The sequence below is a fragment of the Giraffa tippelskirchi genome, chromosome 4, assembly GCF_054371585.1.
Source record: "Giraffa tippelskirchi isolate mGirTip1 chromosome 4, T2T-mGirTip1v1.2.pri, whole genome shotgun sequence".
Lineage (NCBI taxonomy): Eukaryota > Metazoa > Chordata > Mammalia > Artiodactyla > Giraffidae > Giraffa > Giraffa tippelskirchi.
The window spans coordinates 166515433-166540017 of NC_137278.1; the positions used below are offsets into that span (position 1 = coordinate 166515433).

Sequence of the window (24585 nt, forward strand, 5' to 3'; positions counted from 1 at the left end):
TGAAGCGATTTAGCAGCAGCAGCAGCAGCTATTTTACACGTGGTAGTGTATATATGTCAACGCTACTCTCCCAATTTGTCCCTCCTTCCCTTTTCCCCACTGTGTCCACATGTCCATTCTCCATGTCTGCATCTCTATTCCTAACCTGTATATTGAGGACTTCCTTGGTGATCCAATTGGTTAAGATTCCATGCTTCAACTGCAGAGGGTATGGGTTCCATCCCTGGTCAGGGAAGTTCCATATGCTATTCTGTGCAGGGAAAAAAAAAACCAACAACCAAAACATTCCTTTTTTAATTCAGCAATGTCACCAAAGTCATCATTCACCAAGGGTCTCCTTCACAGCCCTTTTAACGGCTCATCAGGGAAAATGCATCACCCCAAACTTGATTTCCCTCTAGTTAATTTTCTAGTATCAGAGGTCTCTGGGACATAAGCTGATTTCACATGCAAATCATGCATAAAATAATGCAAGCCTCTTCGTGGGAGTGGGAAACTAATCTTGGAACTGACATTGCCAACCTCGTGTTCTTTCTCCCAAGTCTACATGATCGCTCACCTCGGCTGAGGTTGATTTGATTAGTCAACACATCCTGCTACAGTCATCATCAACGAAGTTGTCTAACTACAAAGAATGAGGGCTCTATGCCCAGTCTAACACCCACCTGGCGCCAGGTAGGTGCGGAGGCCCCAGGGGAGCCAGCCAGCTGGTATAGATCCTGTCTGAGAGCCAAGGAAGGGGAGAAATCCCACTTCAGTAACACAGGAGTTTAGTTTTGTTAGGTAGGGGGTGTTTGGCATCTTGAGAGCAAGTTGGGCATATCACCTCTAATCTCCGTGCCACTGTTTTCTCATTCACAGCCAAGAACCATAACAGCCCAACCTGTGCATCGTGCAGAGTTTTCATTCACATCATGGGAGTTGAATGTCCGCTTACTTCTTTCAGATCCATCACTTTACTTACACATCTACAATCACAATCCTATTCAGATCTTACCGTCTCAATCTGGTTTGTTGTGGTAATCTGCTCACAAATCACTCTTCTCTCAGTCTTGATCCCAACTGCCTTCTAATCTAGCTATGATATTGCTTCTAAGTTTAAAATATAAGTGGTAGCCTATTGCTTTCCGCTTAAAGATATTTGATGAGAGAATTGCCTGGTGGTCCAGTGGTTAGGACTTGGTGCTTTCACTGCTGAGGGCCTGGGTTCAATCCCTGGTCATGGAACTAAGATCCTGCAAGCTGAGTGGCACAGCCAAAAAAAAAAAAAAGTTTGATGATATCCCACTACCTCAGGGTGAAGTCCAAAATCTTCAGTATGTAATTTACAGCATATACCAGGAATTGCCCACCCACCATCCATTCTTCTCCTCTTTCATTCCAACAAACTCCAGTTTAAGGTTTGGTTACAATGTATTCTAACCAAGGGGATAAACTATGATTATGTTAAGCTTATTCTAAGCCAACCATAGTGATCTCATTTCTCTTTGGATTAAATAGGCATGTGACCCAGTTCTGGTCAATGAGATACAAGGGAAAGTTGACTGGCACTTTAGGGAAAGACTATCTTCTTCTTGATAGAGAAAATCATAGGAAAAGATGGCCCATTTTCTGTGTGATGCTTGGTGCTGTGGCAGCCATGTTGTGACTGAGAGGAGAGATATTAAGATAACTAACTCACCCCAGGTTGCCTGGGGTTTTCCCACTTTTAGCACTAAAAAGTTCCATCTCCTAGGAAACCTTCAGTCCCAGGATAATTGAGACAGTTGGTCACCCCAGGACACATCACTGGCATTCTGAGAGAGAAAAAACAAAATAATTTGAATACCTTAATGACCATCATTGAGCGGCTGAACCAACTCTGAGGGTACCATTCTCAAGTCCTCTTGCACAAGTGCCTAAATGCCTTCATCATGTGTCTTATAACTTGCAGCTTGAACACAACATCATATGGCCTTCATCAAATGAAGGCCCAGGTTATCTTTCACTGTGATCTCCTACCATTCCTATCCCTTCCCAATACATACCCAGTGTGGATCACCCACTATTTCCTGAGCTTACCATGAATCCACACACCTCTGTGCCTTTGTTAATGTCATTTTCTTTTTCTGAAATTCCTTCTCTGCCTTCCATCACTGAAAATTTCTTAAACTTCCTCCAAGGCCCATTTTACCAAGCTCCTTTTTTTTCTTTTTTAAATGCCTTCCACTCCCTCATTCCTTCTTCTGTGCTCCCATGGTTTTAGGAAGCAGAGACACTCCTGGTTTATGTCTCTCGACTAACACTTTGAGTATTACAAGGGCTAGGATTATAACTTAACTCATTTTATATCTATAATCCTTAGCCCAGTATCTGCCAACCATATCATGCTTGCCTACAGAATGAATGATGAGGGATAAATAATTACATGGAATGAATACCTTTGTTTTGAAAAACCAGAGTCTTATGGAAAGTGTGCAATGTACTGCCCTTCTTTTTCTAATGGGCTCTGCCCAAGAAACCTTCCCTGAAAAAATGCTTATTCATGTTGAGATTCCTCTTCCTTGTAATTCACTTAATAACCACATTGTTATGGAGTCCACATGAGATGGCACTGCATACTTCTCAAAATATTGCTGACAATTATAGATGACTGACTCCTATATAACTATTATATTCCTAACAAAAGAATAAGAAAAGAAACTTTCATCTGCTATGAAGGCCACCTAATTCTGAGCCTAGTGCTCTAAATGATGACATTTGGAGACTAAGAATGTTGGTGAGTAAATGCAATAAATGCTGTATTCTGCTGTTACATCAGGAAAGCATTTGGCTTCAAGTAATAGAAAAATCTACTAAGAGTTATTGTGACAGGGAAGAGCTAGCCACCTATTAAAGATTTGGATTTCCCTTACATAGTACAGCTTTCTAGGCATAGACTTCATTTCTAAGTTGCCTTGCATTGAGGTGGAGCCATATTTCTACTTACAAACCATTGGAATATGAACTGAAAGGATGGGTGTCATTTTCTAGCCAAGAAGTTAGGGAGGGTTTATACCCATATTTTCATCTCTTTTAACAATGACTTTGGAGGCCATAAGCTGAAGGCGACAGGTTCCCAAGCTGGAAGGAGCCTGAATCCCTGACTTACCAGTTGAAGAACAATCCAATTAGAAAAAGCCTCATTGGATTTTGTTTGAGCAAGGTATCAACAATGATTGTATTAAGATACTGAGATTCACAAAGTTATTTTTACAGCATTTATATTTACAGCATACACTATCCTGATACATACAGTGGCCTAAATAAATTGTATATTATTTTCTCAATAATAGAATATCTAAAGGCTTCGCAGGTGGCACTAGTGGTAAAGAATTTGCCTGCCAATGCAGGAGACACTAGAGACAATGGTTTGATCCCTGGGTTGGGAAGATCCCCTGAAGCTGCTGCTGCTGCTGCTAAGTCGCTTCAGTCGTGTCCGACTCTGTGCGACCCCATAGACGGCAGCCCACCAGGCTCCACCGTCCCTGGGATTCTCCAGGCAAGAACACTGGAGTGGGTTGCCATTTCCTTCTCCAATGCATGAAAGTGAAAAGTGAAAATGAAGTCATTCAGTTGTGTCCGACTCTTCGCGACCTCATGGACTGGAGCCTACCAGGCTCCTCCGTCCATGGGATTTTCCAGGCAAGAGTACTGGAGTGGGTTGCCATTGCCTTCTTCTGAAGCAGGAAATGGCAACCTACTCCAGTATTCTTGCTGGAAAATGCCATGAACAGAGGTGACTGGTGGGCTATAGTCCATGCGGTCACAAAGAGTCAGATACGACTGAGTGAACACATACAAAGACAGATAGGTACTGGTATTGCTATTTAAAGAAGACTTTAAAGAAATGGCAAACCACTCCAGTATTCTTGCCTGGAGAATCCCACGGACGGAGAAGCCTGGTGGGCTACAGTCCACGGGGTCGCAAAGAGTCAGACACGACTGAGCGACTTCCCTTTCCCTTTCCCTTAAAGTTTCAAACACTTCTTATGTTTTTACTCTGCCATCCTTAGTTCTTTGCTTTTCTTCTTGTGGCTCTTGCCTCATGGCCACAAGATGGTAACTGCTGCTCCAGGCTTCACAGCATTGTACCAGCAGGAAAAGAGTCAAAGGAGTAGACTTAATGATTTTAATTCAAGTGGAAACTTCTAGCCAGCCTCTCTTTCTGTGCCATTTGCCAGAACTAGGTCACATTGTCAACTTTAACTGTCATAGAGGCTAGTCAAAGGACTATGTACCTTTTCCTGTTTCTCTAGATGAAGACAACAGGAAAGACTGTGGTAGGGAAGGGATCTTTGGGCCAACTGACACCATCTGCCACAGCTTTTATTCCAATTTCCAACCATTTTATTTTAAAAACTTGGCTGTATCTTCCTGTTAACAAGATAAGATTTCCTGGTCAACCTGTCAGTGTTGGTGGTTTTAAGTTACTAAGTAAATTTAGAACACAGATGAGTCCATTGCATTAATGTTTCATAAGGGCAAATTCATCTGGAGTGTGTGATAGGTGTCAGGAAATACAACCTTGTGAAGCAAGGGTGAGCTCGGGGAAGTCCTCGGGTTCCATCAACTCCAGTGCAGTAATGCTATTACCCACACTCACTGTGTACCTTGCTTCCATGGTACCTCTCTTTTTTTCATGTAGTTCCCCCATCCTGCAGCACCATTTTACTGGGCTCTCAACCAGGAGACCCACAGTTGGTATAGACAAGTCATTTCTCCTCTCTGGGCATCAGTGGGCTTCTCTATAAAATGAGAGGTGGGGTTGTCAAGATCTCTAAGATTTCTTTCATCTCAAGCCTTTGACCCTTAGATTCCTTGGAAAGATACTCATCCTTCAAAGCCAAGTTCAAAGGCCGCCTCCTGCATGAAGCATTCCTTGACTCCCAGCAGCCAAGCCAAGAATTCCTCCTTCTAGGCTCCCTCAATGAAGTTAACTGTATCACTTACTCTCCTATCATTTTACAATAGGTGATTATTCATACGTCTGGTTTCCAAATGAACTGTGAACTCTTTGAGAGGAGACTCCTCTCTTAAATTCCCAGTACTGCCTAGCAGAGTGATTTCCAAATACCAATTGCAGAATAAAAGACAATTGAATTGATTAATTAATCAATTACAAAATATGGGGAATTGAATAATGAAATGAACTGATTCTCCAATGTTTCTTTAACCAATGAACTTTTTTTCCAAACAAGTTTGTAAGCAAAAGCTTGAAAGAAGAGGAAGAGAAGCTGTTTGCTGGTTGAAGTGGGCCTGAGAGTCTAAGAACGTGACTGAACCATCTTCCACCCACTAGAGACCCCTTAGGCACCTGTCTGTAGAGAACCTGAGGAGTCAGGGAATATGGGTCCCAGCTGGAATTTGGCTTCAATTTTATCATCAAATTATTGCTTTTGACCTCAGTCCCCTGATCCACAAAACAACAGGAATGGCAAATAAGTGACCGCGTGATCATTTCTCTCTTACCTTTTTCTGGGCTTCTTTAGAATTCTTCAGAAGCTTTCTCAATGCATCACTCCCAGGAGTTTCCTTAGCTAGCCATTGAAGTTGGCTTCATATCACCTTTGGGCTAACTCTATGATACTTAAATTCTCTTTCAGGTCTAACATCTCCTAATTCTCATTTTTTAAAAATTCAGTGGCTCTGCTGATGCTGCTGCTCCATCATCAATGATAGTGTTAAGCAAATTAAGCCCTCCAAGTATGTGTCTAGAGATTAATTCCCCAAAATCAGTATGTTCAGAATGGGTAACTTAAGACTAACAAAACAACTGAATCATGCAATTTGAATCTGATCTTGAGCAAGATAAATGTGAGAGCAGTAACTTACAAATATGAACATAAGTGGATGACATTTACTAATTTCTTCTAATAGCCTAGGCTGAAGGGTCCTGGGCCCAAGGAGATGATAATGTGAATAGAAATTTTGACAGAGGGAGATAAAAATTTGCTGATGCTTTGTACTCTGGTGATGAAAATACCCACAGAGGATATAGAGGATATTGAATCTCTGAAGGCCCTTCTAACACATTTTGTCTCTAAGAGTAGAACTAAGATTGAGCATGGTGGCTTGTTGACAGCAGAGATTGCAGGCTGATGGCCATGTGCATCAGTGGGCTCCTCTATAAAATAAGAGGTTGGGTTGTCGAGATCTCTAAGGTTTCTTTCATCTTAAGCCTGTGGTCCTTAGATTCGTCGGAAAGATACTCATCCTTTAAGGCCAAGTTCAAAGGCTGCCTCGTCCACGAAGCATTCCTTGACTCCCAGCAGCAAAGTTATAACTCCTCCTTCTGTGCGTCCTCAGCACAACTAATTATATCACTTACTCTCCTATCAACTTACAGTAGATGACTACTCACCTCCCAGAGAATATCCTGGCTCATACAGCCTTTAGGAAATGTTTAACATAAAGCTAACTTCAAATCTTGATTATTTACATAAAAATACGATTTCCATGGCCTCGTAAAAATTCAGAGGATCTGATTGACATATATACACAACCATGTGTAAAATAGATAGTTAATGGGAAGCTGCTGTATAGTACAGGAAGCCCAGCTCAGTGCTCTGTGATGACCTTGATAGGTGGGATGGATACGGGGAGGGAGGTCCAAGAGGGAGGAGGTATATGTATACAGAAAACTGATTCACTTCATTAAACAGCAGAAGCTAATCCAATATTGTAAACCAACTATACCCAAATAAAAAATAAAATATGTGGGGGACATTTTTAGAAAATTCAGGGGAGTTGGAAATCCCATCCTTTGAGTGAGTACCTGGGACTTCTGCCTGAGGGTCTGCACTTGGGTTAAAGGAGGGGCACCCCATGGGTGCAGGTGGCTCCACCTTACTTTTCCCTTCTGACAAGTAAGACTTTATTAAAGTTATAAAATTAAAATTCAATTTTTAGTTTTGATATTTAACAATATCCTTATGTACAGCCTCCATTCCAGTGGGATGCTATGGACACTCCACATGAGTTAGGTTAACCTGGCCCCAAACAAAGCCCCGGGTCTGGGAAGTCTGAACCCACATTCCTGCAGGGAAATCCTCTACTGGTGTGGAGAAGCAGCTGTCTGCTTTCAAAGGGCATCTCTTTTCCAGTTAATCATCTTTCTCCATGACTCCTTGTCTCCACCAATCCCATATCATTCATTTATCTTACCTCTCTCTGTAAGTGTCTCAGGCTTTCCTGGTGGCTCAGTGGTAAAGAATCTGCCTGCCAACACAGGAGATGTGGATTCTATCCCTGGGCCGGGGAGATCCCCTCTGGAGAAGGAAATGGCAACCCACTCCAGCACTCTTGCTTGGGAAATCTCATGAACAGAGGAGCCTGGTAGACTACAGTCCATGAGGTTGCAAAGGAGTTAGACACAGCTTAGTGACTAAACAACACCACCACTATAGGAAAATAGATTTGGGTTTCATATAAGGATTGTTAACTATCTAAAAATATTTCAAGTGTAATAAGATTTAAGAATGAGAGAGTGAGTTTCCCCATCCCCAGAGGTATTCAAGGACCACCCACAAAAGGGAAACTGACATGATTGGAAGATGGTTTAGAAGATGCCCTTTGAGGCCTCCTCACCCTTAAAAGGCACAGCTCTGTGAGCAGCTGGTGGCCAGCAGGACTTGTTCAAGGCTGAGCATGCAGGAAGACGCCTGAGAGCTAAAAGAAAATTATTGGCGCATTACTTCAAGATTGGGTCCAAAACCATCTGGCAACTTTCTCCAAGGCAGGAAGAAAAATTTTAGTGCTCACCAGACTTGAAAAATAATCAGCATTTATTCCAGGAAAAATAATATTTTTCATTTGCTTGGTGCCGTGTGGTTGGAAGAGGACTTTGACATACATTGTGTGTGTGTGTGTGTTCGTCGCTCAGTCATGCCTGACTCTTTGCGACCCCATGGATGGTAGCCCACCAGGCTCCTCTGTCTATGGAATTCTCCAGGCAAGAATACTGGAGTGGGTTGCCATGCCCTCCTCCAGGGGATCTTCCTGAACCAGGGACCAAACCCAGGTCTCCTGCATTGCAGGTGGATTCTTCACCATCTTAGCTTCCAGGGATGCAGCTCTATCTTCCTAAGGTTGCCAGAGGAGATCCACGTGAGTAAGAGTAATCCAATTATACAGATGGAAATGGAGGTCCAGGAAAATGAAGTCTCTTACACTCAACAAGTAAGCAGGAATCAGGACCTATCTCTAGGTCTCAGCACTCTTTGCCTTTTACTCTTTACCAATTTTATCTCATGGCAGCAAAGCTCAGAGTCAGGAAACTGAAGAAAATCCTCTTAGGCTCACCAGCTAGACTCCCTTCCTCAGGAGCTTCCATGGGAGAGATGCCATTGATAACCTTCAGAGGCTGGGGCACTCGGCGCTACAGCCCAACAGCTTTCCCATCGGCCTCACTTAGATCTCCTTTCCTCGACAAAAGCCCGATTCTTCTTTTGCTTTGGAGAGGATAGAGAGGTGGCCGCCATCTTCCCTAGAACAGCTCCGCATGGACCCGAAGCCTGTTATTAAGCTGACGCTCCATCTTTTTCATCTCCAGACAAAATAATTGACTTAACCTTTCCCCCAAATGACAAACACCCTCTTGAGTATCAAACACCCTTTTCGCATAAATGGAGAATTCCAGAGTGCCCACTTAACAAAACCCTCTTCTTTGAAAGCCCCCCCTACCCCTTTCTAAAAGCAGTAAGGCTTTTAGCCAGCAAGCTCTTCAAGTAGCCCATTAGTATTCTGAAAGGATCAGCAAGAAATGCAATTAGACCTTTGACCTCAGGTCTGAGGGAGCACTTTGAAGAGAATGGCCAGGCCAGGCCGTGAAGTCAAGTCAGGCTATTTCTCTCCCTCCTCAGCCCCAGCTGCTCCCTCAGTAAGCGTAGGGACCGCTGGGCTCTCTTGGGATCTGGTTTCTGCCTCTGGCCTCATCTGACTTCACATCCTGAAGTCCATTGCTGGCCATATCTCAAGGAAATTACATTTGCTTGATCATAATTCTTGGACCACAAACACGTTCCTTCTCTCTTGTTTTTCCACAGAAGGGACTTATGAAGTGTTTAAACTATTGTGACTCAAACTGTTTTTTTCATCTGGCTTATGGTAGTTAAACTATATTTCCTTCAATACAATAGAGAATAGGATTACTATATATTTTTAAATGGTTGTCGTGAGACATACATGAAGTGAAGCTTATGAAAGGCCTTCAGAAGCTGTGAGGTGCTTTGTGCATGCCCAGAAGTATTAGCATTACTGTCTTAGCCACCCTTAAGATGATCCTCCAGCCTGCAGGTCCCCACGGGGGTGAGAAAGACAATGTCTCCATTAAACCTGGCCCAAATGAGGATGCTGGTGACAGGGGCAGGTGGTGTGGCTGAGCTTCTTGCGTGTCTTGCTTTTGTTCACGCACACCTGCCATTTCAGATGTCTGACATCGGTGTAAATAGGCCTCTCATAGGAACTGCCTTTGTCACTGCACCTGCCATTTCCAATTTACTTGCTGTGATCAGAGCCCATGGCTCCTGACGGCTTTTCAGAGTCTGAAGGCACAGAAGAAAGCCTCTCCCTGGAGCCCATTTGTTTCGTGCTGAGATGCCCCAGTGGTTGCTAGTCCATACATGGAGCATTTGGAGACCCCCAGCTTGCTTTTCCATCTCACAAGGTCTTTGGAGTCTGGCATCTAAACAAGAAGCTGCCTTTTTTCCTTTAATTTCTTGGTCTGGAACTGGACCCTCCCCTTGGTGCGACATTTAGGGAGGACCCTCTATCAATTTGTAATATACCATCTGAAATAAAAAGATAATTTTTTATTGATAAACCAAATGAGATGTAAATAGACCTCTCTTTGTAAATATACGAGAGAAAAATCTATTGTTACCTATGGTAGACTGATTGCATTGTTGAACCAAATTCTGTTTTTTCTTAATTTTCAAATTCTTGTTTTCTAATATGGTAAGATACAGATACATAAAATTTACCATCTTAACCATTTTCAAATAGACAGTTCAGTGGCATTAAAAAACATTAGTAACATGTTACTATCACAATCATTTATCACCAGGACACTTTGCATCTTGTAAAACTGGGACTCTATACTCATTAAACAATGACTCCCCATTCCACTCTTCTCCTTCTCCATGGGCACCACCATTCTACTTTCTGTCTCAGTGATTTTGAAAACTGTAAATACCTTGGATAATTTTGTTGTTGTTACTCAGTTGCTAAGTTGTGTCTGACTATTTGTGACCCCACGGACTATAGCATGCCAGGCTCCTCTCTCCTCCACTATCTCCCAGAGTTTGCTCAAATTCATGTTCATTGAGTCAGTGATGCTATCTAACCTTCTCATCCTCTGCTGTCCCTTTTTCCATTTGCCTTCAATCTTTCCCAGCATCAAAATCTTTTCCATGTATAAGTGAAATCATAGTATTTGTCTTTTTGTGATGGGCTTATTTCACTTAGTACAATGTCTTAAGTTTCATCCATGATGTAGCATGTTGAATCCAGTTCTTTATTCTTCCTTCATGTGACTTTGGGGCCCTTGCAACAAAGGCAGGGTATATTTCTGTATCCCAGGAAACCTAGTTAAAAGAATGTTAGAGAAGTGAAGGTGGACCTACATCTTCAGGGGCCTTGTGTGTTTAAATTTGGCCTTGAGCTTCTACCCCTGCCAAGTGAAGAACATGTCTGAGCTGGCTGGGTCCAGGATGGGTTTGAGAAGCATGTGGAGCACACCTGCCCAAGCTTAGCATCGAACTCTGCTCCACAGAGCCAAGTCCACCTACAGACATATGACAGAGCCCAGCCAAGGGCATCCAACCCCCCAGTGACCCACAGATACACAAGACATAATAGTACATGACTGTTACTATTGGGTTTTAGGCTGGTTTGTCATATGCGTGTACGCATGCTTAGTTGTTCAGTCTTCTCCGACTCTTTGGAACCCTATGGGCTGTAGCCCTCCAGGCTCCTCTGTCCATGGGGACTTTCCAGGCAAGAATACTGGAGTTGGTTGCCATACCCTCCTTCTGGGTATCTTCCCCACCCAGGGATTGAATCAGTATCTCTAATGTCTCCTGCATTGGCAGGCAGGTTCTTTACCACTAGCGCCTCCTGGGAATCCTGATTTGTCACATGTGTGTGCGTGCTAAGTTGCTTCAGTAGTGTCTGACTCTTTGTGGCCCTGTGGACAGTAGCTCGCCAGGCTCCTCTGTCCATTAGCAATTGCTAATTTCAGTATCACCAATGACAATTCTTCAGAGAATTAAAAAAATTCAGCTTTTCCTAAAATAAACTTAATGTTAAAAAGAGAAATTTTAGGAAATACATAAAGTTTCCCTTATTACTGAAGAATCAATTCATTATAGAATACTTAGAAAATAAAAGAAAAAGAGAGAGAAAAAAACAATCAACTATTCTTTAATCCTGAGAAGATCAACAGATGTTGATATTTTGGTGTTTATCATCTTTTCTTTTAAAACCCCAAATGGTTTTGTTACTAAGTTTAAAAACAATAGCAATAAATCACAAAGGAAAACATTAGTAAATCTGAGTGAATAAAAATATAATACGTCTGCATGTTTAAAAGGAATACTAAAAATGAAGAATAAGAGAAATTGGAGAAAATATTTGTAATTCATATGACAGAAGAATTTATATCTTTGGAACATGAAGAATTCATCTACATTGAAAAGAAGAATGTGTGATTCTAAAAGCTAGAGAGCCAAAGGGCCCAACTAAAACACTGACAGAAAGATACTTACTAGTAAACATAATGTGGGAAATTATCCAACCTTATATACAAACAATGAAATAGGAATTTAACTGACACAGAAATGTTACTTTCCTATGATATTAGAAAACAAAATTTAAATTATACTTATGATGAGAAGTAGTAGCTGTTGTTTTTTAGTCTCTAAGTTGTGTTTGACCCTCTGCAACCCCATGGACTATAGCCTGCCAGTCTCCTCTGCCCATGGGATTCTCCAGGCAAGAAGACTGGAGTGGGTTGCCATTTTCTTCTCCAGGGGATCTTCCCAATCCAGGGATCTAACCTGTGTCTCCTGCATTGACAGGCATATTCTTTACCACTGAGCCACCAGAGAAGCCAGTAGTAAGGTATAATAAATACACATATTATTGGTGAAGTGGTAAATATATGCAATCCTCAGGGAAGTAAATATGTCTTATAAGCCTTAAAACATGCATCCTTTTGACCCAGTAATTTCACTTACAGGAATCTATCCTAAAGACATAATATTAAATGCAGTCAAAACTTCTTGCATAATTGGCCAACAATAAGGCAATCTTTAAGAAAATTGTGATACCCACAATGATAGAATTGTATGCAGCTACTAAAATAGGGAGCATGAAACATTTTAGTAATTTAGTGAAAATACTTACACTTAATATCAAGTGAAAAATCACCACTAAATTATACATGAAATGTAATTAAAATTGCATGCGATAAAAAATCTGAAAAATACACCAAAATACTCACAGCAGTTTGTTTTGTTTTGGACGATGGAACAATGAGCCGCTTTGTCATTTGTTTCTATTTTTCTTCAGTCCAACTCAAACATTTTCTCAATCGATGGCAGAGCTCACATTGGCCCTTTAAGCCTGTTGCTCTTGGTGCTGTGGTCAGGGAAAACGCTCAGGAAAACACTAGCATTCTAGTAATTCTTTGCCCCATGACACACATAGCACCTTGCAATTAAATTAGTTTCCTAAAAATGTGTCTTTGGCTGTGTGGTGCCTGTCGTAGTGAGAATTCTCTAGAAGCAGATCCTGAGATAAGAATTCTTATGAAAATGATTTGTTGAAGAGATATTCTTGGCAGGAGGGAAGAAGCTGGCTAGGGCAGGGGAGGGAAGCGGAGCCAGGACCAGTTGTGGCTGGCGATGGGTTGCAGCATGGTCCCAGAAGCTCTGGAGGAGGACGTACAGCCCCACATGTCTATGCCCAGCAGTCACGAAGTGCTGGCTCTCCTCCCCTCCCCATCCTGATCTTCAGGCGGATGTCTGTCACCTGCTCAGTGAGGCCCTATCCCCGGAGAAGGAGGCAGCTCAGGCAGGTCATTGGTACAGGAATGGGTGCACGGGACCTTTTGGGATCTGGACCACATTGAAGGCTGAAATTCCTTTGTTTCTTGGCTTCCAAGCATCTCTGCCATGTCTCTGTGACCCAAAGTATGATAATATGGACATCTGACAAGAAGCCAGGCTTGGACAAAACTGGGACTTCGTAATTCAGGAGGGTAGTGCATCACAGTCTCCCATGGAGAGACCTGACCCAAAGCTGTGGCAGAACGGGCCAGGGTCTTCAGTCCAGCCTGTATGTGTCCTTCCTTAGACCTCAGCTCAGGACATGGGCCTTTGAAAGGCTGGGACATAATGGTGACCATACTGGCTAAACAGAGAGAATGGGGAAATGTTATTTTCAAAAGCATACAAGGAGTTAAAAAAAGCTGGTGACTCAAATCGACTAATCCTGCTGGTGAGTTTTCCATCCATTTGTTAATCTCTTCCAGGAGCCACTGTTGAATGATCTGTAAATATTTCCCGAGGACTGAAAGGATAGGGGAGAGGAGACTTGCCTAGCTCAATCAGTCGTGAGTAAAGGTGAAGTCAAGTCTTCGATGTACACAGAGTGTCTGCAGGCAGTGCGAGGTGGGGCTGCCTGGGGGAGCAGAGAGTTCAGTCAACAGGGAGTATTGTTGATGGAATCTCCTTAAGCTTGTATTTATCCTGCAATTAGCTGGAAATGTGATGCTCTGTGGGCCAGATCATGTGAGACAAAACATTACAAACACTGTGGAAATATGTTCAAGGGAATGTGTTTATCAGATTTTAAAAATCAAAACATTTTGAACTTCTGCCTTAGCCCGTCAATATCTGATGCCCCAATCTCTATTCTCCAACTATGTAGCTTGTTTTGTGTTGTATTAGTTGTTCTCATTAGGGAAATATATCACAAAAAAGTCAGGTTGTAAGCTGCAAGAATGGTCTTATTTATCTTTAGAATCCAAGCAATTGGCAATGTATGTTAATTGAATAAATGATGAATGAAATGAAACTGTTTTTCTTTCATAAGACCTCTACCAGAAAATCCTTCAGTGTCTGATTGTTTTACATTGATGCCTTGCCCTACAGATGCATCCTGCATTCCACAAGCCCACTCCTGCTATGTTCCTCCTCCTCTATGTTCCAATGTGTTGGATTCACTTGATGTTTGAGTCTTAACTTCTAAAAGTCTGGTTATTGCTCATCCTGCCAGGGAAGCCTGTTGAAAGTGCTACTCACAAGGGTTTGACAGAGTTACAGGATTCTGGACCTGCAATTTTCCTGGCAGAATTTCTGTAACCATGGTAACTATGCAATTACTAATGTCATTGACCACAATGACAGTGTTCTTGGTCCTTTACTCTCTGACTGGCATTGTGCTGAGCACTTGATGTATATTTTCTCATTTAATTTTTCAGCCACTCTATGAACAAAGTGTTATCATTGTCCCTGTTTTCCAGAAAAGGAAACCAAGACTCAGGGAGGTTTGTTGACTTGCCCAAGGTCAAAAGGTTAGTCAGAGAAAGGGGAGAAGAGGTTAGTGAAATGGTAGCACAAACCTTGGGATCCAAGTCTGGGTGACTCTAGGGCTCAGGTCTCCAAGAGCTGCACTAAATTCTGTCCCAGAGCCACAAGCATTCACAGTTACTGAGAGTTGAATATGTCCAGGCAGGGTATCCGGCGCTTAGTGTATTTCATTTAACCCTCCACGGAAATACAACTGGAGGGAGGGACTGAATTGTCATGCAGAAAACAGCCACAGGGTGCCAGAGAAATGGAGACTAGTGTCAGGTATGAGGGGACTTTCAGGCTGACAGAAGAAAATGCAACCACATGGCGGGGAGGGAGTGGAGTAGGCTGGGAGGTGAAACACAAATGAGTAAATGAGTGAATAGTTTGGGATTAGGATGGAGAAGGCTCCAAGAGTATTGGAGCCCACCTTCCTGTGTTAACTAGGGGCAAATGGAAGCAAGTTGGATCCATTCAAAGGGCGGGGCTGCAGCATCTTCCACAAGAACATCCTACTGGGTCCAGCCCTCATGCTCTCTCCTTTCAAGGACTGGCTGGATGTCACCCACTTTCACAGTGGGCTCCTCACTTCACAGACTATACAGGGGAGGGGTGTCAGGGTAGAGCAGATACAACACTGATTTGGGGTCCAGAGATCCTAAGCTCCTTTCCTGTTCAGTCTCCTATCATCTGTGGTATGTTTAGGAACTAATTTAACCTCTTTGAACCCTGGTTTCTCAATGGAGAAAATGATGCCTACACCATAGGGTACTTGAGTGACTGGATGAGGTACAATATGGGCAGCATTTAGCCCAAAGATGTAAGAGATGGAGGTTCAATCTCTGGGTCAGAAAGATCCCCTGGAGTAGGAAATGGCAACCCACTCCAGTATTCTTGCCCGGAGATTTCCATGGAAAGAGGAGCCTGGTGGACTACAGTTCATGGGGTCACAAAGAGTCAGACATGACTGATTGACTGAGTGCACACACATGCACTTAGAAGTAATGCAATAAATATTATCCTCCTTCTCCATAGGCTTCCCCGATAGCTCAATTGGTGAAGAATCCGCCTGCAATGCAGGAAACCTCGGTTCGAATCTGGGTTGGGAAGATCCCCTGGAGAAGGGATAGGCTACCCACTCCAGTATTCTCGGGCTTCCCTTGTGGTTCAACTGGTAAAGAATCTGCCTACAATGTGGGAGACCTGGGTTCAATCCCTGGGTTGGGAAGATCCTCTGGAAAAGGGAAAGGCTACCCACTCCAGTATTCTGATCTGGAGAATTCTATGGACTGTATAGGCCACGGGGTTGCAAAGAGTCGGACATGTCTGAACGACTTTCACTTTCACTTCACTCCTTCTCCATTTGTCCTTCTACAACTTCCTCTTTCTTTCTATCCTTCTATTGCTTCATACAATTGATTCTATGTCTCCAACTAAGTTGTAAATTCCTTTAGGACAAGGACTAAGTCTTTTATTGTCTTGTTTTTTTTTTTTTCATTCATTCATTCATGCAACATATATTCTATGTGAAGCACAGTTTACCTAGAGTTGATATTATGGATTTGATCACTCTTTAAAAGTAATCAATAGTACACAATCAATTTCTTGATCTTAATATATATATTTGGTTGGAGTATAGTTGACTTACAATGTTTCAGGTGCACAGAAATTTGATTCAGTTGTACATATACACATATATTATTTTTCAGAGTATTTTCCATTAAAGGTTAACTGGGGAAGTACAGGGAATATCTGCACAGGGAAGTACAGTCAATATCTTGTACATGATCAATTTTTTTACAAAAGATCCTTCACAGGCAACCAAAGTGAGAGGCTATGTTAAACACAGTTTATACATTAGAAAAATGTTACTTGGGACATGCTTCTGAGTATGTGACATTGTCAAACATTGGATCAGCACACTGAATACTTGAAAGAAACTATTCCCAGAAGCCGTCTCATTTCTCTCAGTTACTGAATACATTGCCTTAACCTCCACCCTTGACATCAATCACCCCTGCCTTTTACACATTTTGGAGGCATAAAAAGCTCAATCAGTGTCATACATCAACTTGTCAAGTTTTTAAATTAAAATTTTTTTCCAATTTATAAGAGGAGTTCATGTTTTCGCTTACAAAAATATTTTAATAACAATAAGAAAAAAGAAGATGCATTTAAAACATTTCTAATCATTCCATGTAGAGGTACCGATTATTAACACTTTGGTATAAATCCTTCTAGATTTTTGAAATGTGTGTGGGATTATATTACATATGCCTAAAACAGAATTATACTACATAATATTTGTTTGTCTTTCATCATTTTAATTTCCACTTTGGATTCCACCAATCTTGATTTGTTTATCAAGAAGAAGAAGAAAGAAGGATTTTCACATAAATATGAAGTCAAGCACGACAGTGTTTATGTTCTCAGCTAATGCTTCTGTCAGCAAGAGTCTGTCCTCACATAGAGGAAGGTGTGTGTGTTTGTGTGTGTGTGTGACCCTAACGCCACCCCCCCCCCAGGTGTGGGTCCCACTGCAAATACTATTTCTTTTATATCCTAGTACATTCTGACTTTTTTTTCACCTTCTTGCCCCCATTGTTGTCACTTATTTCTCTCTTGGCCTGTTAGGGGTTACAAGGACATTAGCAGCGTCACCTGAAAAAGAGGTCAAGTCCTTCGAGATCCCTGTTCTCCAACCATACTGCCTGCAGCCCTCAGCTGACACATACCACAGATGGCTCCGCTGGGGTGGATGGCGTACTGTACAAGAGAAGGAGCCAAGCCAAGGACACTCGGGTCTGTCTATAATCAAATCCCATTAAACGGCGAATTCTTCGATTCAAAAGTTTGAATAGGATGGTACTTTAAAAAGAACTCCAGCTGGTTAAATTTAGAGTCTGAAAAAAAAATTCCTGTCTAATAATATGTTCTGGCTCAGGGCCCACCACATCCTTTAGATGGGGCAGCTGGATGAGTTTTCATTCGCTCTGGGCTGCTGATCCATGTCGACTCGGAGGCAGGCCACAAGCATCTTCACTTGAGTTGGCCTGGAGAAGATGGGGCCATTTAATGAGATGAGCAGCTTCCTGTGTATCTCTGGCTGTTAAAGCAGCCTCGTGCTTGCTGATAGATTTTCAGAGGTGGATTGTGCAAGAAATAGTGCTATTTTTGTAAATGGTTTGGCCTCTTCACTCATTAGCCTGGCATTTCTCCCCATGTCCCTACCACATCCCTCCACCCCTTCGTTTGTTTGTAAACTGTTTGCAAAAGAAAGTCCAAAGAAATGTCCATGCTCTCAGCATCTCTTGTTAATGCCAACAAGGAATTTCTTTTGCTTATGTTTATCAACTCTACTAATATAGACATTTTCAGACTCTTAGCAGTACCTTCCTAATTCTTTCTAGTTTCTTAATTTAGCAGAGCATGTGGCCAGTTCAAGACCCTTTAATTGCTTAATTCTATCAAAGTCTAAGTCAGCAAATGTTTCAGAAGTACTTTCTATGGGCAGGGCCCTCTGCCAGGTACCTGGGTGAAGGAGAGTAGAAGAAACTGTCAATTCCAGGGATTCACAAGCTGACAAAACCAAGCCCTTCCTGCACCTCTCCAGGCTGAATTAGCTGCTGCTTCTACACCTACACCAAGATCACAGTCCCTCCCAACCATCCACTATGACTGGGCACTGCGGGATTTGCACATAGTAATCTTGTCTTCCAACATCCTTGAGGTGTAAACATTATCGATCTCATTTCATAGATGATTCGACTGGGGCTCAGGGAGTGAGAAATATAACTTAGGTAGCACAGTTAATAGATGACAGAGCCAGATCAAACACAAGTAAACTGACCCCAAGGTCAAAGCTCTTTCAGTTCAGTTCAGTCGCTCAGTCGTGTCCGACTCTTTGCGACCCCATAAATTGCAGCACGCCAGGCCTCCCTGTCCATCACCAACTCCCGGAGTCCACCACAACCCATGTCCATCGAGTCGGTGATGCCATCCAACCATCTCATCTTCTGTCGTCCCCTTCTCCTCTCGCCCCCAATCCTCTCACCCCCAATCCTACCCAGCATTAGGGTCTTTTCCAATGAGTCAACTCTTCGCATGAGGTGGCCAAAGTATTGAGTTTCAGCTTCAACATCAGACCTTCCAATGAACACCCAGGTTTGATCTCTTTTAGGGTGGATTGATTGGATCTCCTTGTAGTCCAAGGGACTCTCAAGAGTCTTCTCCAACACCACAGTTCAAAAGCATCAATTCTTCAGCACTCAGCTTTCTTCACCGTCCAACTCTCATATCCATACATGACCACTGGAAAAACCATAGCCTTGACTAGATGGACCTTTGTTGGCAAAGTAATGTCTCTGCTTTTAAATATGCTATTGAGGTTGGCCATAACCTTCCTTCCAAGGAGTAAGCGTCTTTTAATTTCATGGCTGCAGTCACCATCAGCAGTGACTCTGGAGCCCAAAAAAATAAAGTCTGACACTGTTTCCACTGTTTCCCCATCTATTTCCCATGAAGTGATGGGACCAGATGCCATGATCTTAGTTTTCTGAACGTTGAGCTTTAAGCCAACTTTTTCACTCTCCTCTTTCACCTTCATCAAGAGGCTCTTTAGTTTTTCTTCACTTTCTGCCATAAGGGTGGTGTCATCCGCATATCTGAGGTTATTGATATTTCTCCCGGCAATCTTGATTCCAGCTTGTGATTCTTCCAGCCCAGGGTTTCTCATGATGTACTCTGCATAGAAGTTAAATAAGCAGGGTGACAATATACAGCCTTGACGTACTCCTTTTCATATTTGGAACCAGTCTGTTGTTCCATGTCCAGTTCTAACTGTTGCTTCCTGACCTGCATACAGGTTTCTCAAGAGACAGGTCAGATGGTCTGGTATTCCCATCTCTTTCAGAATTTTCCACAGTTTATTGTGATCCACACAGTCAAAGGCTTTGGCATAGTCAATAAAGCAGAAATAGATGTTTTTCTGGAACTCTCTTGCTTTTTCAATGATCCAGCGGATATTGGCAATTTGATCTCTGGTTCCTCTGCCTTTTCTAAAACCAGCTTGAACATCTGGAAGTTCACGGTTCACGTATTGCTGAAGCCTGGCTTGGAGAATTTTGAGCATTACTTGACTAGCATGTGAGATGAGTGCAATTGTGTGGTAGTTTGAGCATTCTTTGGCATTGCCTTTCTTTGGGATTGGAATGAAAACTGACCTTTTCCAGTCCTGTGGCCACTGCTGAGTTTTCCAAATTTGCTGGCATATCGAGTGCAGCACTTTCACAGCATCACCCTTGAGGATTTGAAATAGCTCAACTGGAATTCCATCACCTCCACTAACTTTGTTCGTAGTGATGCTTTCTAAGGCCCATTTGACTTCACATTCCAGGATGTCTGGCTCTAGATGAGTGATCACACCCTCGTGATTATCTGGGTCATGAAGATCTTTTTTGTACAGTTCTTCTGTGTATTCTTGCCACCTCTTCTTAATATCTTCTGCTTCTGTTAGGTCCATACCATTTCTGTCCTTTATCGAGCCTATCTTTGCATGAAATGTTCCTTTGGTATCTCTAATTTTCTTGAAGAGATCTCTAGTCTTTCCCAGTCTGTTGTTTTCCTCTATTTCTTTGCATTGATTGCTGAGGAAGGCTTTCTTGTCTCTCCTTGCTATTCTTTATAACTCTGCATTCAGATGGGAATATCTTTCCTTTTCTCCTTTGCTTTTTGCTTCCCGTCTCTTCACAGCTATTTGTAAGACCTCCTCAGACAGCCATTTTGCTTTTTTGCATTTCTTTTTCTTGGGAATGGTCTTGATTCCTGTCTTCTGTACAATGTCACGAACCTCCGTCCATAGTTCATCAGGCACTGTCTATCAGATCTAGTCCCTTAAATCTATTTCTCACTTCCACTGTGTAGTCGTAAGGGATTTGATTTAGGTCATACCTGAATGGTCTGGTGGTTTTCCCTACTTTCTCCAATTTAAGTCTGAATTTGGCAATAAGGAGTTCATGATCTGAGCCACAGTCCACTCCTGGTCTTATTTTTGCTGACTGTATAGAGCTTCTCCATCTTTGGCTGCAAAGAATATAATCAATCTGATTTCGGTGTCGACCATCTGGTGATGTCCATGTGTAGAGTCTTCTCTTGTGTTGTTGGAAGAGGGTGTTTGCTATGACCAGTGCGTTCTCTTGGCAGAACTCTATTAGCCTTTGTCCTGCTTCATTCTGTACTCGAAGGCCAAATTTGCCTGTTATTCCAGGTGTTTCTTGACTTCCTACTTCTGCATTCCAGTCCCCTGTAACGAAAAGGACATCTTTTTTGGGTGTTAGTTCTAGAAGGTCTTATAGGTCTTCACAGAACTGTTCAACTTCAGCTTCTTCAGTGTTACTGGTCCAGGCATAGACTTGAATTACTGTGATATTGAATGGCTTGCCTTGGAAACGAACAGAGATCATTCTGTCGTTTTTGAGATTGCATCCAAGTACTGCATTTCGAACTCTTTTGTTGACTATGATGGCTACTCCATTTCTTCTAAGGGATTCCTGCCCACAGTAGTAGATATAATGGTCATCTGAGTTAAATTATGTATAGTAGTTTGTATCAATATTTGTTAACTCCTTACTCCTAATTTATCCCTTCCCACTTTCCCCTATGGTAATCATAAGCTTGTTTTCTATGTCTGTGAGTCTGTTTCTATTTTGTATATAGATTCATTTGTATAATTTTTTAGACTCCACATATAAGTGGTCTTATGTGATATTTGTCTTTCTCTGTTTGACTCACTTCACTCAGTAGGGTAAACTTTAAGTCCATTTATGTTGCTGCAAATGGCAGTGTTTCATACTTTTTAAGGCTGAGTAATATTCAGTGCGTGCGTGTGTGTGTGTGTGTGTGTGTGTGTGTGTCTGTACCACATCTTCTTAAACCAATCATCTCTTGATGGGCAATTAGGTTGTTTCCATGTTTTGATTAGTATAAATAGTGCTGCTACCAACATTGAGTGCATGTATCTTTTCAAATTAGAGTTTTCATCTTTTCAGAATATGTTCCCAGGTATGGGATAGCTGGATCATTGTTGTTCAGTCATTCAGTCGTGTCCGACTCTTCATGATCCCATGAACGGCAGCACAGGAGGCTTCCCCGTCCTTCACTATCTTTTGAACTTTGCTCAAACTCATGTCCATCGAGTTGATGATGCCATCCAACCATCTCATCCTCTACCACTCCCTTCTTCTCCTGCCCTCAATCTTTCCCAGAATCAGGGTCTTTCCCAATGAGTCAGCTGTTTGCATTAGGTGGCCAAAATATTGCAGTTTCAGCTTCAGCATCAGTCCTTCCAATGACTATTTAAGGTTGATTTCCTTTAGGATTGACTGGTTTGATCTCCTTGCAGTCCAAGGGACTCTTAAGAGTCTCCTCCATCACCACAGTTTGAAAGCATCAATTCTTTGGCATTCGGCCTTCTTTATAGTCCAACTCTTACATCCATGCATGACTGCTGAAAAAAATCATAGCTTTGACTATATGGACTTTGTCGGCAAAGGACCCAACAGTTGGATCATATGGTAGTTCTATTTTTATTATTTTAAGGAACTTCCATACTGTTCTCAATAGTGGCTACACCAATTTACATTCCCATTAATAGTGTAGGCAGAGAAGGCAACGGCAACCCACTCCAGTACTCTTGCCTGGGAAGTCCTATGGACGGAGGAGCCTGGTAGGCTGCAGTCCATGGGGTCGAGCAGAGTCGGACACGACTGAAGCAACTTAGCTGCAGCAGCAGTAACAGTGTAGGAGGGTCCTCTTTTCTCAACACCCTCTCTAACATTTATTTAGAAAGTTTTTTTTAATGGTGGTCATTCTGACCCATGTGAGGTGATACCTCACTGTGGCTTTCATTTGCATTTCTCTAATAATTAGTGATGTTTCATTTGAATTTTAACAACAAACTATTGCATCTGTAGTATGTGGGGAGTGATTGAATGCATTAATCACAGACCCAGGGCCAAGTCAAACCACATAGGTTCAAATCCAAGGCCCACCACTTGTGCCAGTTACTTAAACTTGCTGGAACCTCAGTTATCTGGATCTGTAAGTATAGTAACAACACCTGCCTCATAAGATGGTTGTGAGGTTTAAATGCAATAAAGAATGTAAGACTTTAGGGGACTTTAGGCACAAAGAACATACTTAACTAACTTTACTACTTACTATTATTGTTACTGTTGGTGGCTGTTTGAAAACAATAACATTTAATGAAACTTGGGGATTTCAAAGCAGGGAGGCAGCCTGCTGCTTCCCCAGCCACAGGAGCCCCGGGAGGACAGCTGTGGGTGAAGGATGCAGGGAAATTAAAACCAATGGTCCCCACTCTGCCCCTGCATCCTTTGACTTTTTCTCAGTCTCTTCTCATTTTCCTGAAACCTCTACCACCTGGGTAATGGGACAGTGAAAGATACAGAGGAAGGAAGAGGGATGGGGACCCAAATTGAAAGGAGGGATGTTCATGGAAACAGGCTGTGTGGGTTGAATCTGCAAAGCTAAGACGTTTTATTTTTGATGAACTCTGTGAAAGCTCCAAAGTCAGTTTGTCATGAGGTTGCTGGGCGCTCCGTTAGAAGAAGGTTTTCCTGATGCTGCTGTGATCTGGAGTGCATGCAGCAGTGTCAGGAGCACTGACCATGGAAGTTGGCCCATCACTCACCCTCATGGCTGGACCAAAAGGCCTTTTTTTACCAGTACTTCCTCTTTCATAGGGAACTACAGAGAAGAAAATCAAATAAGATCGCTGCCTTTCAAAATTTGCTCAGCAGTGATAAAAATAAACTTCAAATGTCCACATATTTGATCAATTTGCTTTTATCCTTTAATCGAATAAGCCCTGCAATCAGAAAGAAAAACATTTTGCTAAGCATTTCATTTCTCCAGTGATTCATCTAGCCATGGTCTCAAAGCTGACATGATGGGAATGAGGTATTTAATGCTGAAATAATTTCTATGACCACATCACAAGAGGCTGGAATGGCTTTTAAGGTACATCATATTTTAATCACAAGCACACATAAAGCATCCATTGCTTGAAAACTTCGGAGAAGTTTGAATTGGAATGCCAGAATCATAATACCACTATCAAGAAAAGAAAGACTGGATCTTTTTTTTCAGTCCTTAACTCCCCTGTGTTGTCAGTCAGTTTGATAAACTTAGAAGCATTTTAGGAAGAAAGTAACAAAAAGTACATGAATTTGAGCAAACTCCAGGAGACAGTGAAGGACAGAGGAGCCTGGTGTGCTACATGGCGTTGAAAAGAGTCAGACACAACTTAGTGACTGAACAACAACAAAAGTATACACAAAAAGAGATCTCAAACCAGCAGATACCCAAGGACTCTTTAGAATGGCTGACCTCACCGTCTTGGGTTACTCACCAGGTGGAGGGAGAGTCTCCTTTGAAAGATCAGAAAGATTCCCAGCAGCCGGGACATCTGCAGCATTTCCAAGGACTGTGATCCTAGCCAATCTCCCACTGGTCTGTTCCAGACTCAATATGTCTGTCCTCCAAGGAGGGAAGAAAATTAAACCATTCCTGTAGTCCCTAATGCTAAGGCTCAAGTCACCCTCTCTCCAGTCTGTTGCCATTTAGGTCCAGGGAAACAGCAGGGAAAAGGCAAAGAGAAGTGGTTCAGGAAAGAAAGGAAGCAGACAAGAGTAAATGGGGGGTGGGGGGTGGCTAGGAGGGTTTTTCAAGCAGGCAGGATGATGTAGTGGGAAAAAATGAGCTTTGGAGCCAGACAAACCTGGGTTCAAATACTAGATCTGTCATTTTTTCAGCATGATCTTGGACCAATGACTTAACCTGTCTGAGCTTTATCTTCTCTAAACAAGGGGAAATAGCTGGTATATTCGGTTATCATGAGAATGAATGAGATTTATGTAAATGTTTTAGGTCAGTGCCTGAAATATAATAGGTACATGATAAATATTCA

The 24585-nt window shown here is 42.3% G+C and overlaps 1 long non-coding RNA gene across 1 annotated transcript; it reads left to right on the top strand.

Annotated features, from left to right (window-relative positions):
* Window positions 1–1838: 1838 nt before the first annotated feature.
* On the top strand, window positions 1839–17448 carry LOC145547055 (uncharacterized). The gene is made up of 4 exons (XR_014083508.1): window positions 1839–1867; window positions 2669–2758; window positions 16966–17073; window positions 17232–17448. It is a non-coding gene; the product is annotated as an uncharacterized LOC145547055 (long non-coding RNA).
* Window positions 17449–24585: the final 7137 nt, after the last annotated feature.